The 16,767-nt window shown below is 36.4% G+C and overlaps 1 long non-coding RNA gene across 1 annotated transcript; it reads left to right on the top strand.

Annotated features, from left to right (window-relative positions):
• The first annotated feature begins 4,078 nt into the window (after window positions 1-4,078).
• On the top strand, window positions 4,079-5,813 carry LOC110937841. The gene is made up of 3 exons (XR_002591078.2): window positions 4,079-4,217; window positions 4,729-4,795; window positions 5,587-5,813. It is a non-coding gene; the product is annotated as an uncharacterized LOC110937841 (long non-coding RNA).
• Window positions 5,814-16,767: the final 10,954 nt, after the last annotated feature.

The raw sequence follows: 16,767 nt of genomic DNA on the forward strand, positions 1-16,767 counted from the left end.
GATGGTGTATTTTACTATTAAAATCAAGTGATAAATAGAAGGGTGTTACAAGTTGGTAATCAGAGCTTAAGGTTGTCAACAAAGTGTTCGGTTCAAGCTTGATCGATCGTCCGGTGAGGATTAATTATTCATGTTAGTAGATCTTATCCTATTTAAATGAAAGAGATGGAAATTAATGTGCATGGGAAGAGTGCGTTAATACACTCAAACCCGGAAAGTGCACTAAATGAGAACGGTCAAAGCAAGTTACGAACTTGGCTAGACCGAAGCAAACAAAGTTATGTTATAAATGAGATGTTTAATAATTGATGTAAACATTTCTTAGAAATTAATGTGCATGGGAAGAGTGCGTTAATACACTCAAACCCGGAAAGTGCACTAAATGAGAACGGTCAAAGCAAGTTACGAACTTGGCTAGATCGAAGCAAACAAAGTTATGTTATAAATGAGATGTTTAATAATTGATGTAAACATTTCAGTTTCAAGACATCCGGTAAGAGTTACTTATAATTGAGATTAAACAATATGAAATATGCGAAAAGTGTATGGGAGGAGTGTATAAATACGCTCGAACCTGGGAAATACACTAAGTAAGAAAGGTAAGGCAAGATATGTACTTGACCAAACCGAAGGAAAATAACACATTACTTATGACTAAGTGAGTGTGATATAAATTCCGTATAATAAGATGGAAATGAATTAAATAAGTATTGATTAACCATTATGGATGTTTCAGTTAAAGAAATGTCTGCAGTAACCAGAGATGATTCAGCATCTCAATTGACTGAGCAAATGAAAGCTAAGATTTCCGAGGCAGTCGGAAAAGCTCTAGAAAATAGTCTATCACATTATATTGATAGATTACAAACCACAATCGTACCGGTGGTGGATGGTATGATGGCTGAATTGAAAGACACCATATTACAAGAAATAGAAGAGAGGAGGGTATTGGATATGAATCCAAGTTCCGTAAAGAAGTCCAAGTCTAATAAAGCTCCCAAGAGAGGAGTTACAAAAACTGTGTTACATCAATGCAAATTTTGCGGAAAAATTCACAAGGGCACGTGTGGTAAGCCAAGACACAAGAAGTCTAAACGTCCAGAAAGGCTTGGAACCAAAGACGCAACTGACACAATGTCTGATGCCCAGAAGTCAAGGACAAGGTCGTTTTATATAACAGCCGCAGAGGCTAAAACTGAACCCGATATCATTTCAGGTATGTTTCTTGTAAATTTAATTTAACACGAATTTATCCGATGCGAGTGCGAATGATAGTTGCATAAAGGCATATATGAGTAATGAATTGGGAAAATTATGTAAAAGAAATACCTATATGAAGGTATATATATATATGTAGATAAGAAAATAAATAATGGAGAGTATGTGGAACCGAGGTAAAAGTAATCTCGGTAAATATTTCAACGGGAAGGAGTGCATGTACACTCGAACCCGGGAATGCAATGAAAGACAAGTGTCATAACGGGAAGGAGTGTGCGTACACTCGAACCCGAGAACTTAACGAAGTGAATAAATGTTGGGTTGGGAAGGAGTGTAATTACACCCGAACCCGGAAATTGTATTAGTAGCGAATGGCAAGGGCAAGGTTGTACACTTGGTTAAACCAAATAAACGATACATATTATTCGCCACTACGAATAAGAAAGTATCGTCAAATGCGAAATTAGAAAATTGGGTATGGGTAACCATCCAAGTATCATATTATTAACCAAACCCGTATGAGGAAGAACAATAATTACATTGATAAGTGTAGTTGAATAAAAGATTAGTAAAATAAACATATTAGAAGTATTAGAACGAAAACGAGTAAACCCCAAGAGCTATATAACGATAGCAATGGTTTTACCTAACAAGGCCTAAGAAATGAACCCTCGGGACATTAATAAAAGAGACGGTGATGCAGATTAAAAGTTAAAAGACTCAGATTAAGAGTTATGACTAAAGGACGATGAAATTCTGCAAAACAGGAATTTCGACAGTTTTGTTCAACTATTCCAATGTTGGACGGGCTTGAATAAAGTATAGTACTTGATATTTCAAGTAAGTGCTAACCGAATAGTGAAAGTGCGAAATATTAGTAAATCTACGTGATAGGTCGTAAAAGATTATGGAAAGGAAAACGCAAACCAATAAAACCGGGGTGTTAAAAACATTAAGATAACGAACCCGGTAACGGGTTGAAAGGAAGTAGAGGCATAAACCAAATAACGGCATGAGTAAAATAAACCGACACGAAGGACACATAAGAAGTCATAGAGTCGGAAAGATTATAGGAAGGAAAATGAGTGTAGCCATAGACTAAGGTCAAGGTAAAACTAAACATGGCGTAACGTGATCACGGACACAAAAGTAATATAGAATGTAATCACGTTATAGTGTAAATGACTAGATATGGAAGTACAAACACGCAAAGAGGGCCGATGACGGCAATATTGCATACTCGAATGATGAGGTATGAGGTAAAATGGTGACCAATTAGTTTGGGCAATAAAACAAGTTGTAGCCTAATTAACATTGTGACCTAGGTAGAGCGCTTGTTAATATAAAACTAGCGTCAAGTAAGTATGGCTTATACTAGACTTATATTTTAGAATAATTCTCTATCGTATTGGTTACGAATAAGATGAATACAGAGTTGAGGTATGACGTTTTGGCGTGTAGACGTACGGAACAAGATAGTTGAGCATGACAAGAAACCATGTGGAGGGTTTTAAAGGAGGTTAAATCCGTAATTCGACCATTTTATGGCGAATGGAAAATGAATTTTTAAATGAGTACCTTATAGGGTAAATCAAAACAAACAATAATGGCAAAACGGTAAATTGGTCACGCGTCGACCATAACTGTTGGTTTTAAAAAGACACTTATGAAGTATGCCTTAATAGGCCGAAAAGTGTTAAGAAATGAATTAAAAGTAAAACGACCGCCCGATGTAAATCGGAGCGAGTCATATAGTCGAGATGAAAATACATGTCATCTCGCTAATAAAATCGGTCATTTAGACCAAACGGGTCAAAGGGTGAAGATACCACCTTTTAATAATGGCGACTAATGATTCTTGTCGAGTTATATGATTTCAGGAATAAATGTAGAAATGATAGTTGCATCGCTATTATTTAGCGAATATTATAGCAAGGCATTAAAACATGTCAATACATTGACCCGAGCCAGGTATGTGTAATGGAGTAATTACTCATTTAGAACGTAAGGTTCAATGAGCATTAAATGAAGTCTTAGATGGACAATGGGTTACTTAAATGGGTAAACCGAATGTTTTAAAAAGGGGCCGGGCGTGTCGAAAAGCATAATGATTTTTTTTAAACAAGATCATAACTCAAAAGAAGAATTATGGGTCAAACATGCTCTTAAAAGACCTTGTAGCAATTGAAAGACTAAAAAGGACCAAAATGCCCTTGTTAGCTAATTCGAACAAACAACCTTTAAAGGTTGTTTGGAAACGAGTTTTATGATAGGTAAATACTTAGAATAAGTATAGAAGCCGAAAGAGATATTATATTAGTCAAATGGCACTATTTGAGTTTTTGCCGTAAAATAATGATTCGAGAAGTAAAATTTGGTTTATATAGGTCACCACATTAAACCCACCGTAAATACAGTTGTTGTGGGAGATTATAGGATAAGAAATGTGGTGATAGAATGCTAGAAGCAATTGCGAAACAAACAAATTGATCAAGTCAAGATCAAGTAGGAGCATAGGAAAAGTTCAGACTCTACGTGGGAGTCTGAAGAGGAGATGCGACGTCTCTACCCTACATTATTTGGTACGTACTTCGGTTTCGGGGACGAAACCCTTTTAAGGGGGATGGACTTGTAACATCCCGAAAATATAAGTTCATAAAATTTACAATTTATTTGTAAATAAATTAGTAAAATAAACTAACCAGGGGTGACACTAACCTAGTTAGATAATGACTAGTGAGTAGTTAAAAGACAAAAAGGGGACTAAAGAAAATTAGAGGGACCAAAAAGGGATTAAACTAAAATTTAGTTTAATAAAACATGAAAAATAGAAATCTCAAACACACATACGTGTGTGAGATCGACCAGACAAGAGCAGGGGGCGACCAAGTTCATCAAAACCCTAGTTCAGCATAAAATCTCTAAATTGAAGGATCAAACTCAGTCCAAATCAAAATCCGAACATAGATTAGTGATCCTCATCACAAGGGGGTTACAAGGTATGTAAAATTTGGTGTTAATTCTCTGTTTGAAATTCTCATGAAATTGGGAAATCTGAAATTTGATGATGCATGTTTGTGATTTGGTTAACTTAGTGATGACATGGTGTCTAGGAGTAAAAACCTAGACAATAACATGTGAAATTATGGCTAATTCCTGAAATTCTCATGAACACCATGAAGGTGATTCATGGGTTTTGTGGAAAACTAGTAAACACTAGGGTTTAGAAGGATTATTCTAGTGTGATTTGGTCATAGAAAGCAATTTCTGAAATTATGATGTTTAAAAGTTACATGAAGGCTTTATTGATGAATAAGTTTAGCTTAATAGCAAACTATGAACTTGAAACATGAATGATATAAAATTATGCCCGATAGGTGTTCGCATAAATGCCTCAAAGAAAACTTAAATCTGAAAATTTGAGTTAACCGTACGATTGTGATGTCTAGGCAAAATATGCGAATTGTGAATTAAAAGGAGTTCTAAACGTGTTTTCGTTGAACTCAATAGGCAAAGAATCCGGATCGTCAAGCGGACAAGCCGGAGCGGATACGCGTTTGAAGGGTGTGCTCTAAAGGTACGCGACTTGTCGTCTCGTTACATTTATGTTGATAAGCCTAGTCGTAAATACGTTAATGTTGTTATAGCAAAAATAGTTGCGTTTGGTGAGCCTAGGAAGTGATGGAATTCACTCGACAAACCAAACGGGTCAAAATAAATAGTTGGGTAATTATGGTTAGAAAGCAATGTCGACGAATTATGAAGGTATGTAACTTGACCCGTTACATTTATTAGATTTGATGATTTTAATGTGCAACTAAATCTTTGAATAAGAGTTGTTTTGAAATAAGCGATGAAGTCGTATATTGATTGATTGATTAAATTCGGTTGGTACTCGTTGGTAGTCGTCATAGAGGAGGACTCCTTAGACGAGCCAAACGGGTCAAATAATCTAGTAAAACATGATTAAGGCTCCGGAATATGAGGGAATGTTCTTTGATTCTGCTTAATATATAACATGTTTGAGTCACTAGAATCTGATGTAGTGGTTTGTTAGAAAAGTAAATTCCAGGAGTTGGGTTTGAGTGAAATGAACAAAACAAACGAGACACGGAATTTCCAGGTACCACCGTAAATTACGGTAGTACCGTAATTTACGGTAAAGATCATATATTGTTACGATGTGGGTCTCCTGGTTTACGGTGACCAGAAATCTCCAGGTCTCACCGTAAATTACGGTGATACCGTAATTTACGGTGGATCCAGAATAACTTATATATATTTTTGTTATTTTTAATGTGACGTCAAACCTTGGAATTATGTTATATCATATCGTTAAAACTAATGATTTTAACGGTTTGATCATAGGTAACAAGATGGATCTTACGGATGGCGATCAAGCACATGATGAAGAACCGAACACTACATTTTGAAGCTTCCGCAATGTTTTAAATCTTTAGTAGTATTATGTATGGGTTGTAAACATTATTAAACTACTTTTGAAATGTTTTAACTTAGCCACTAGTTGACTAAGGTTGATGTACTTATGAGTTCCGTTAACGAATACTTTGTCACTTAATCAATATTTTGGATAAGATGGTGTATTTTACTATTAAAATCAAGTGATAAATAGAAGGGTGTTACAGCACGCCTCCCCGGCAACGGCGCCATTTTGATGTCTGTCGTGAAGAACATACAAAAAACCTATTTAAACTATTAGTATAGAATAAGTAGGGTATCGAACCAAGGGAGGATTGTGGAAAGTGTCGAAATGTTAAGTGTTGATTATCTATTGCGTAAAAGTAATGCTTGATTGTGGATTTGTGAAATTGCTAAAGTAAACAAATTAAATTGAGGTTTTAATCAATAGGAAAAACAATGGTCCCTCCGGAATTCAGATTTCCAGTTAGATGCGATTATGTGTTTTAGCATAACACTCACATAGACATAAGTGTTTGACCTAATCAATTGATTGTGATATTCAATGACTAAGTACTCTGATCAATACATAATGGGGGGTTATCAAATGAATATCAATCACAATTACCAACCCTAATCCCGCCTCAAATATATCCCGATTACTAGAACTCTCGGGAATTGAATGATTAAAGATTAACGATTAAATAAATGTAACTGTTTACAATCAACCAATCAAATCATAGGTGAAAAGCATCGAATGCTTAGATCACCGAGTTAATAAATGTAAAAAACACATAAAGTCACCTAACATACGAAAATCCTCCATCCGGAGGAAACCATTAAGGAATTAGCCGCTCATGCTTGTGAATTGATCTTCAATCTTGATGTTGGAATGCATGATTGATGATGGAATGATGATTAGATGCTGTGGAATGGTGGGAGAAACTCAAGTGAAACCCTAAAATTCGTCCCTTCAGTCGTGCCTCACAGTTAGAAAAAATCCGATATCGAAACCCTTATGTTTTAACATATTTTTATTCAATTTTCGTAACCCAGCACCGTAGCTTACACCAGAACAGGCTGAAGCCGTAACCTACTGCTAACAGATTCTTCATAACACTGTTTTCTTCGTAGCTTCTTCGTTTAAAGTCCGTTTTCCTCCCCGTTTGCGGCCACGTCTTCATAATTCAGCCCTCTATCATACCATATCCCAAGATCTTCAATTCCACTCCACTTATTTTCCTCGAAACACGTCCAATCTTCGTGTTTAACCTACAACACATCAACTTCTCGTAGTTATTCAATTCCAAACATTTAAACACATAAAAACTCATAAAGTTAATCATTTAAACATTTTAAACACCATTCCAAACCCATTCCATCATAGTGCCAACCCTAGGCTCACTAGAACCAGTATTAATCTCCCGTTACATTTGGGGATTAATTAGTGAAATCCGACATGTAGTCAAGGCAGCTAGACCACAAACCATAGAAGAAGCTGTAGAACTAGCCAATACCTTGATTGATGAATTAGTACGTACACAAGAAGAAAACCAAAGAAAGAACCTAGTCCAAAAGCTTACCCAGGAATTTCGCTACGGTAATTCCAACCGTGGGAAAGGTATAGGTTCCACTTCCGTACCTTACTGTAAGTACTATAAGAAGAAGCATTCGGGAAGATGTTCCATATACTGCAACTTCTGCAAAATATTGGGACACAAGGAAGAAGACTGCAGGAAGAAACCCAGTAGTGGAATATGATTCAATTTTGGAGAAAAGAGGCATATCAAGCCAAATTGTCCGAAACTAGCTCCAGCCATGAACAGCAAGACTACTAAGAATGCTAGAGCATTTGTTCTGACTGCTGAAGAAGCCAAGATGATTCCGGATGTGATTGCCGGTACGTTTTTAGTTAATGATGTTTTTGCTAAAGTATTATTTGACTCTTGTGCGAACCAAAGTTTTATTAATACTTCATTCTGCAAACTTCTCGATCAACCATTAACTAAACTTCAAAAAGAATGTCTAGTAGAGACAGCAAATGGAGAATCCATTAAGATCACTGAAATCTTGCAGGGAGCAAGAATAGAAATTTTAAACCATAATTTTATTGCTAATCTTTACCCAATGAATCTGGCTGGATTTGATATTGTATTAGGAATGGATTGGTTAGTAGCCAATAAAGCCAGTATTCTATGTGATCAAAAGTTAATACAAGTAAATTCACCAAAGGGTGAAAAGATCACAATTAAAGGAGATAAGCCATCTAGGTCCACGAAATTCATCTCTATGATGAAAACAACGAGCTATGCAAGGAAAGGATCACTAGTGTATATGATTTCTATAATTATTAACACTAAAGGAAAAGAATTGAAAGATATTCCCGCAGTATCTCAATTCTCAGATGTTTTCCCAGAAGAATTACCGGGACTACCGCCGGATAGGGGGGTCAAATTCAGAATTCACCTACTACCAGGGACAGCACCGATTGCCAAGGCACCTTATCGTTTAGCACCAGTAGAGATGCAGGAACTGAAGAAACAATTGGACGAACTTCTGGAGAAAGGATTCATACAACCTAGTTCATCACCGTGGGGAGCACCAATCTTGTTTGTCAAGAAGAAAGACGGATCAAAGCGTATGTGCATTGATTACCGAGAACTGAACAAGGTTACGATTAAAAATTGGTACCTATTGTCGAGAATCGATGATCTGTTTGATCAACTACAAGTAGCTCGATTCTTTTCTAAGATCGATTTACGCTTAGGATATCATCATTTGAAAGTACAGGAAGAGGACATTCCTAAAACTGCTTTCAGAACAATGTATGGTCTTTATGAATTTACAGTCATGCCATTTGGTTTAACCAATGCCCCAGCCGCATTTATGGACAAGATGAACAGAATATGTAAACCATATCTGGATAAATTCATAATTGTCTTTATAGATGATATTCTCATTTACTCTAAGAGTAAAGAGGAACATGCAGCGCATCTGCATGCCCTTCTACATTGTTGAGAAAGGAAAAGCTTTATGCTAAATTCTCAAAATGTGAATTTTGGTTACAAGAAGTGCAATTCCTTGGACACCTGGTTAATCATGAAGGAATTCATGTGGATCCCACAAAGATCAAGGTGATTACTAAATGGAAAGTCCCTGAATCACCAACGGAGGTGAGAAGTTTTCTTGGATTAGCAGGTTATCATAGACGGTTTATCCGAGATTTTTTCTAGAATAGCCATTCCCTTAACAAAACTGACTTGCAAATCAGTTAAGTTCGAATGGGGACCAAAACAGACAGAAGCCTTTAGAATCCTTAAGCAAAGATTAACCAACGCACCTATACTCGCATTACCAGAAGGAACTGAAGACTTCGTAGTCTATTGTGATGCATCTAAATTAGGTTATGGATGTGTGTTGATGCAAAGTCAAAAGGTTATAGCCTATGCCTCTAGACAACTTAAGAATCATGAAGAGAATTATACAACTCATGATCTAGAGTTAGGAGCCATAATTTTTGCCCTTAAAATTTGAAGAAATTATCTTTACGGTAGCAAGTTTACCATTTTTACCAATCATAAGAGTTTAAGATATGTTTTCGGGCAAAAGGAATTAAATATGAGACAGAGACGCTGGATGGAAATCCTTAGTGATTATGATTGTAATATCTAGTATCATGCAGGAAAGGCTAATGTAATAGCTGATGCTTTGAGTCGAAAGTATCTTGAAAAACCCAGAAGAGTACGTTCTCTCAATTTAAATCTAAAGGTAGATTTAAATGATCAAATTAGAAAAATACAAGAATCAGTAATCAAGGACGATACTGAAAAATTAAAAGGAATGATTAAGGAATTAGAACAAGGAACAGATGGAATTTGGAGATTCCATAAGAAAAGAATTTGGATACCCAAACAAGGAAACCTACGCCACCAAATATTAGAAGAAGCCCATAAGTCTAAATATACAATACATCCCGGTAGTGATAAGATGTATCAAGACTTAAGAAAGAATTTCTGGTGGATAGGAATGAAAAAGGATATAGCAACCTATTTTGCTATGTGTCTAACTTGTTCACATGTTAAAGCTGAACATCAGAAACCCTTAGGTTTATTGCAACAACTAGAAATGCCAAAATGGAAATGGGAATTGATAACAATGGACTTTGTTACCAAATTACCCAAGACGCGAAAAGGTACTGATACAATCTGGGTGATTGTAGACAGATTAACCAAGTCTGCTCATTTCTTACCAATGAAGGAAACTTTCAGTATGGAACAATTAGCCAAGTTATATGTAAATGAAATAGTTTCATTACATGGAATTCCGTTATCCATTGTTTTTTATAGAGATAGCCGTTTTACTTCTCATTTTTGGACTAGTTTCCAAAAAGTAATGGGAACCAAGTTAAATCTAAGCACCGCTTATCATCCTCAAATGGACGGACAAAGCGAAAGGACAATTCAGACAATGGAAGATATGCTTAGAGCTTGTGTAATTGATTTCGGAGGAAACTGGGACGATCATTTACCATTAATACAATTTTCATACAATAACAGCTATCATACCAGCATCAATGCTGCACCATTTGAAGCACTTTATGGGCGAAAGTGCCAAACTCCAGTCTGTTGGGCAGAAATTGGAGAAAAGCAATTGTCTGGACCAGAGATAGTACAAAAAACAACAGATAAGATTTTTCAAGTCAAAGAAAGACTAAAAGCAGCACGGGATCGTCAAAAGAGTTATGCTGATAACCGGCGCAAACCGTTGGAGTTTCAAGTAGGAGATAAGGTATTATTAAAAGTTTCTCCATGGAAAGGAATAGTCAGATTCATTAAGAAGGGAAAGCTAAGCCCCAGGTATGTTGAACCTTTTGAGATTATTAGAAGAATAGGACCGGTAGCTTACCAGCTACAACTGCCAGAGGAAATGGCAGGAATACATGATGTATTTCATGTATGTAATCTCAAGAAGTGCTTAGCAGATGAATCCTTAGTAGTACCCCTTAAGGACATAGAGGTAAATGAGAAACTTAAATTTGTAGAGAGACCCCTACAGATTGAAGAAAGAAAGATCAAGAATCTCAAACACAAGAGATTAGTTCTAGTCAAAGTGAGATGGGATTCCAAGAGAGGACCAGAGTACACTTGGGAGCTCGAATCAGAGATGCAGAAGAAATATCCACACCTGTTCCAGTAGACCTCGAGGACGAGTTCTAAAATAAGGTGGGGAAGATATAACAACTCTCCTAAAATCCCTATAACACCCTTATATGTTCTAAAATGCATCCCGTATACGAGAAATGGGCCCGAAATACCTTTATTTTACAAAAAAAATCAAATAAAAACAAAAATCATGGGGCTCTCGCAGGGCGCGACCACCATATGGAAAGCCGTCGCGGGCCGCGACCCGGTGCCACCAGGCGACACCCCAGCCCGCCACGTGGCATAACACTCGGCAATCCTACACTTGTGAATCGCCAACCCTAGGACCTACCCTAGAGGCCTCGCGGGCCGCGAAGGGCCCCCTTGTTTCTCTCGCGGGGCGCGAGAACTCCCTGATCAGACCCTATAAATTGAGTAGTCGAGCTTCAGTTGGAAATCGTTCAAAACTCTCAAATCTCTCTCAAATTTCTTATAGTAGAAATAATTCTCGGGTATAATACCAACTAAAAAGCGAAGCTCTGCCTCGATGTAAGTATTATAATCCCCGATTACATATTAGTTACGCTGCCCGATTGATCTAGAGCTTCGTAACGCATGTCAAGGCTCTGTCTGACTCAGTCGTTAGAGTTCTATCTCGGGGATATAACTAATGTAAATTGGGTTATCTTACTAACACGTGTGCATTATTTAATTTAATAGATTATAACCAGGAAGTCACCAGGAAAAATCTAAAATAACAATGTGAGTTAATCCTCTTTTTGTAAACCCTTTTTGTGAGTAATTATTCTTTTTGTAAACTGTTTTTACAAAACCTCAACTGTATTAAATTATAATTAACAGTGATTGAGTATTTGTGATTCTACAATTACTGTCGGTATGTTGGGGTTTTGTATACATAACTTGTTACTACACTATGAGTAGTAGCATGACCACAAGTCAGGATTGACAGTACCGTGGGTGATAATTAAAGTAGATGTAAACAAATGTAATTGCGGGTTGCCCTCAATGCTGTAAAATGATAAAACTTGTTTTGATTAAACTGGGATTCACTCGCCAGTATTTCTTGCTGATAAAACTTTTAAACGCGTTTCAGGTAACAAAATGTGAAAGCCAAATAGAAGCCAGCTGGAGAGCACTGAAGGCTTGGAAAAGTGGCTATAAAAGTTACCTACATAAAGAAGAAATTTTATTTCAATAAAATAGGGTTTATCCCTATAAACAGATTGTAATGGAAACTTGGGTTTTTCCTATGTATTTATTATTATAAAAATGTGGTGTTTTACTCTGATAAACTATTTCCTAACTACGGTCCTGATGAAAATTTCCGCTGCCAAATTAACAAAACACCGATATCACCAAATATGCGCTCGAGGCCGCCCGCTCCCGGGGTAGGGATCAGGGGCTGCGACATACACCCCTGACTCAACCAAGCTAGGGCCTAACCTACTTCTCTCGGGGGCCGCGAGAGAGTTAGATATGGGCTTCGCATACCGCGAGCCGCCTTTGATCAGGCCTATAAATAGGGTCGACCGGCTCATTTGAAATTAGTTCATTTCCAAAATCTCTCTCAAACTTTCTGATAGTTATTATTATACTCGGGTATTATACCCCAATAAAGCGACACGGTCGATCTAGGGATCCGTAACGCATGTCAAGGCTCTGCCTGACTCAGTCGTTGGAGTTCTGTCTCATGTTACACCCGATTGATCTAGGACTCCATAATGCATGTCAAGGCTCTTCCTGACTCAGTCATTGGAGTTCTGTCTCGAGTTGTACGGTTAATGTGATTTGGGTTATTTTACTAACACGTGTGCATTGTTTAATTTTAATAGATAATAACCAGGAGAATCACCAGGAAGCTATAGTAGTATCACCTAAGTCAACCACGTGAGTACATTCTATTTTTCTCACTGTTAGTGAGTACATTTCTCTTTTATAAACACTTTTTTTGTGAGTCAAAATGTTTTACCAAAACCTCAAATGTTTTCCAATACAATTACAGTGATTAAGTCTTTGTAATTCTACAAGTGCTGTCAGTATTATGGGGTTTGTATATAGTACTTGATAACCTTCACAATTGGGCACGGGTATCCAATGTGTGATATGACCATAGTCACGGATCCGTAAAGTGACACATACTGACCGAGTAATTGTGTAGATATAAACATTGTAATCGGCCTTAATACTGTAATGTGTAACACTGATGCTTTACAAAATGGAATGTACTTGCCAGTATTTCTTGCTGACAAAATGTTTTTAAAACGCGTTTCAGGTAACAAAATGTGAAAGCCAATAGAAGCCAGCTGAAGAGGACTGAAGGCTTGGAAAGTGGCTATAAAAGTTACCTAAATAAAAAGAAGTTTTTGTTTTCAATAATTAGGGTTATCCCTACAAATATATTGTCAAATGAACTTGGGTTTTATCCCAATGATTTATTATTATTATAAAAAGTTTGGTGTTTAACTCTGATAAAAATATTTCCTAACTACGGTCCTGATGTATTCCGCTGCCAAATTAATAAACACCGATACCACCAGCTCTGAGCACTCTCGCGACACCCGCCTTCCGGGGCAGGGGGTCGGAGGCTGCGAGAAAAACTATAGCAATAGTCTGCTTGAATTAAAGAGAATGAAATCCTCGTTAATACGATGCATTTTTTTTTTATAAATATTAACATATGAAAATGTTTTAGCCGTCTGAAAATCAAGGGGAAAGAAGTTCAAGTGAGAAAAAATCAAAATACCATTTCTCTATTTGTGTTTTCAATTATTTGAACCTCGTATTTATCAAAATGTCACCGCTTTATCTTTGGTCATTGATCCTGAGAGATCAGGATGAAAGATCTTCGTACAAAAAAATTCTCTTGTATGATAACCACCCTTTATAAAAATATATGTACCTCATAAAAATATATGTACCTCTAAAAAAATAAGTTGTTAATATATGTACCTGTAAAAAAATAAGTTGTTAAGTGTTAAACTTGTCAAAATTCAAGTGTCTAAAAATATTGACAAGTATATTTTAAACTAAATAAAAATTAACTTGTCAACTTTCTATTCACCCACAAAATCACTATTTAATTTATTTTACCTTTAACTTATAGGTTTATCTTTACAAAGTTGTCACAGACAATTTTTTATTTTAAACCTTAATATTTTTTCCACTTTCAACTTTGATGTTCTATACCTTTCATCTATTATAAATGTATCCTTTTATGTTTCAGTCTAAATTTTGCGAGTTAACACGCGTGTTTGGGTCAACGTTTTTATGTCTATTTTCTCAGGGGTCCTAGCCAACTTGATTATTCCTTTCTATATTCTACGTTTTGGTATTGTTTTTGCGAGTTAACATGCCGCAACGCGCGTGCGTGATTCAATATTTTTACACTTGTTTTTTGTTCGGTTTAATGGTCTTGCTGCAAAGTGTGGGTTCTATACTAGTTATAAAACAAATTTAAAAATACAAAAAGTATATAAATATTCAAATATTAAAAATAAATACAAGACTAAATAAAAAAACGTGTAAAAATACAACTTGCTGTCTAGATCTTCTAGACTATGTATGTGGGTTTTAGCAATATGTTCTACAAGATTCGATCGAAGGGCATTGTCGGTTTATTGCCAATGCAGTTCCATAAGAATATCATGGCATACTTCTTCAACGGTAGGATCGGTTACATGTTCAGTGTATATCATTGCACCTTTATCTTTCAAATCATATCGTGAAATATAACGTAAGCGTACTTTATATTATTAATTTTGGATGGTGCATTGCCAGTGTATGGAGTTGAACTACAGCCCATCGAGCTTTTTAAGACGCTAAAACCTCATTCTACATCCTTTCTTGCCAATTCTTATGCTGCCTTGAACCTTTTTCGTTACCATTGCGTGGATAGGCAATTTTTTTTTTGGCAAAAGTCGCCACTTGGGTATATCTCAACATCAAGACAATACACATGCTTGTATCGTACTTTTTTTTTACCTCAGATGGACACTTGTGCACAGATGCACGTAAAACCTCGTTGAATAATAGCGGTTCATAGAAGACTTTGTAGTCGTTTTTGGAATCAGCAACGCCATAGAATGCATGCCAAAGCCATAAATCTTGGCAGACTATCACTTCGAGCATAATTCTTTTATACTTGTGAATTGTGAGCACCTATCATGTGTTGTCCTCGCCATGTTGTTGGGCATTTCTTTCAAGTCTAATGTGTACAACTAGTGCTACATGGCATTCCAAGAAATCAATGTTTTTTAGTGTGTCGCGTACAAAAGTTGTATTTTGTTGGAAGTCGGTCTACGATAATATTTTTCTCCATAAAACTTAATAACACATTCATAAAAGTAATAAAGACTTTCACGTGAAGTTATTTCGAAGATATTCAAGTATTCATTATACACATTAAAAGCATTTCTGTATACTAATTGACGTATAGCCGATGTCAACTTCTGTAGCGAAGTTAAACTCTTTTTGCATCTATCAACCCAACCATTTTCTGAATATCACAAAGTACTTTTAAGAATAGTTTTCTTTGCATTCAAAAACCTTCTTTTAAACATCTCATCTCCAAATATTGGATCATCAACAAGGTAATATTGCATGAGGCGATCATGTGTGGCTTCACGATTTCTAGGTACACGAACTCATGACCTTACAATATCTTCAACATCATGATATAGTGATATGCTTGAACAATTCTAAAGAGATGTTGAAAGATACAAACATTCACATCTAAAGCTTTATTGTTAGATAGATTTTGAAGAGTGATGCGTGTCAGTGTGTATATAATTTTAGATATATTTTTAAGCCCTTTTTACACTTTTAGCCAAGTTTTAAATTTATAAAACACGATATTTTACTAACACTAAACACACATATGGGCAAGTGCACCCATCGTGGACGTAGTATAGTGTTGGTAAGATACCGAGGTCGTCCAAGGACACAAGAGCTTTTAATACCGGTTTATTCTCAACGTCTAATCAAATCAAAAAGTTAGAAAAATGTTTTAAACTAAGAAAAATAAAAACTAACTAAATGCTGAAAAATAAAATAAAATAAAAACAGATAGACAAGATGAATCACTTGGATCCGACACGTGTATTAGTATAACCTTTGATTATTTTTGCACTTTTGCACTTGTTTAAGAGATTATCTTAGTTATTGTAGTAGGCCCCTTTTTCGGAGGTGACGTTACCCTCAACCCAGTAGTTTGAGTCAGCAAGGATACAATCCTAAAGGGTTGGATTATTGAAAGATAATGAATTAAGTTATTAATGCAAATTATGGTAGGCCCCGCTTTTGGCGGCGACGTTACCCTCGGCTAAGTAGTCTGAGTCAGCAAGGATACAGTCCTAAATAGCCGGGTTATAGTATTAATAGTAGTTAGCTTATGAGGGGGTCAAAGAGTTTGGATCCCCGCCATCCAATACCTATGGGCATTGAAGGAGATCCTACTAAATTTGACCCAGGTCCCAAGCAGGACCTCTAAACGCTGAACAAGGGCAAGACCTTTACCAAACCGTTCCCTTAACCCCCGACCAGGTAGCCAACATACCTCCATATAGACCGTGGAGATATGAATGGTGAAAATCTTTTATTTTATATAGACAGTAAAATAATGCCAAGACACCACGGACAAACGATAAGGAAAGATCACCTTCAACATAAGTAACTAGTTATTAAAGTCATTAATACAAAACCAAATAAAAAGTGCAAAAGATTAAAAATAAAAAGTATTATACTAAACACTTGTCTTCACCAAGTGATGTAAGAGACTTAGGCAAACATGGCCTTGATTGTCAAGAACTCTTACGATCAATCTTGGATCCCGAGACGACTCACACACTCTATGATGGACAATGGATGATGGTGGTGGATGATGGTGTTATGGTGGTGGTGGGTGGTGGATGAAGTGTGAGAGAGGTGGTGTGCCAAGGGATGAGAGAGAATGAAGCCAAGCTCCTCTATT

The sequence above is a fragment of the Helianthus annuus genome, chromosome 1 (genome assembly GCF_002127325.2).
Source record: "Helianthus annuus cultivar XRQ/B chromosome 1, HanXRQr2.0-SUNRISE, whole genome shotgun sequence".
In the NCBI taxonomy this organism is placed as follows: domain Eukaryota; kingdom Viridiplantae; phylum Streptophyta; class Magnoliopsida; order Asterales; family Asteraceae; genus Helianthus; species Helianthus annuus.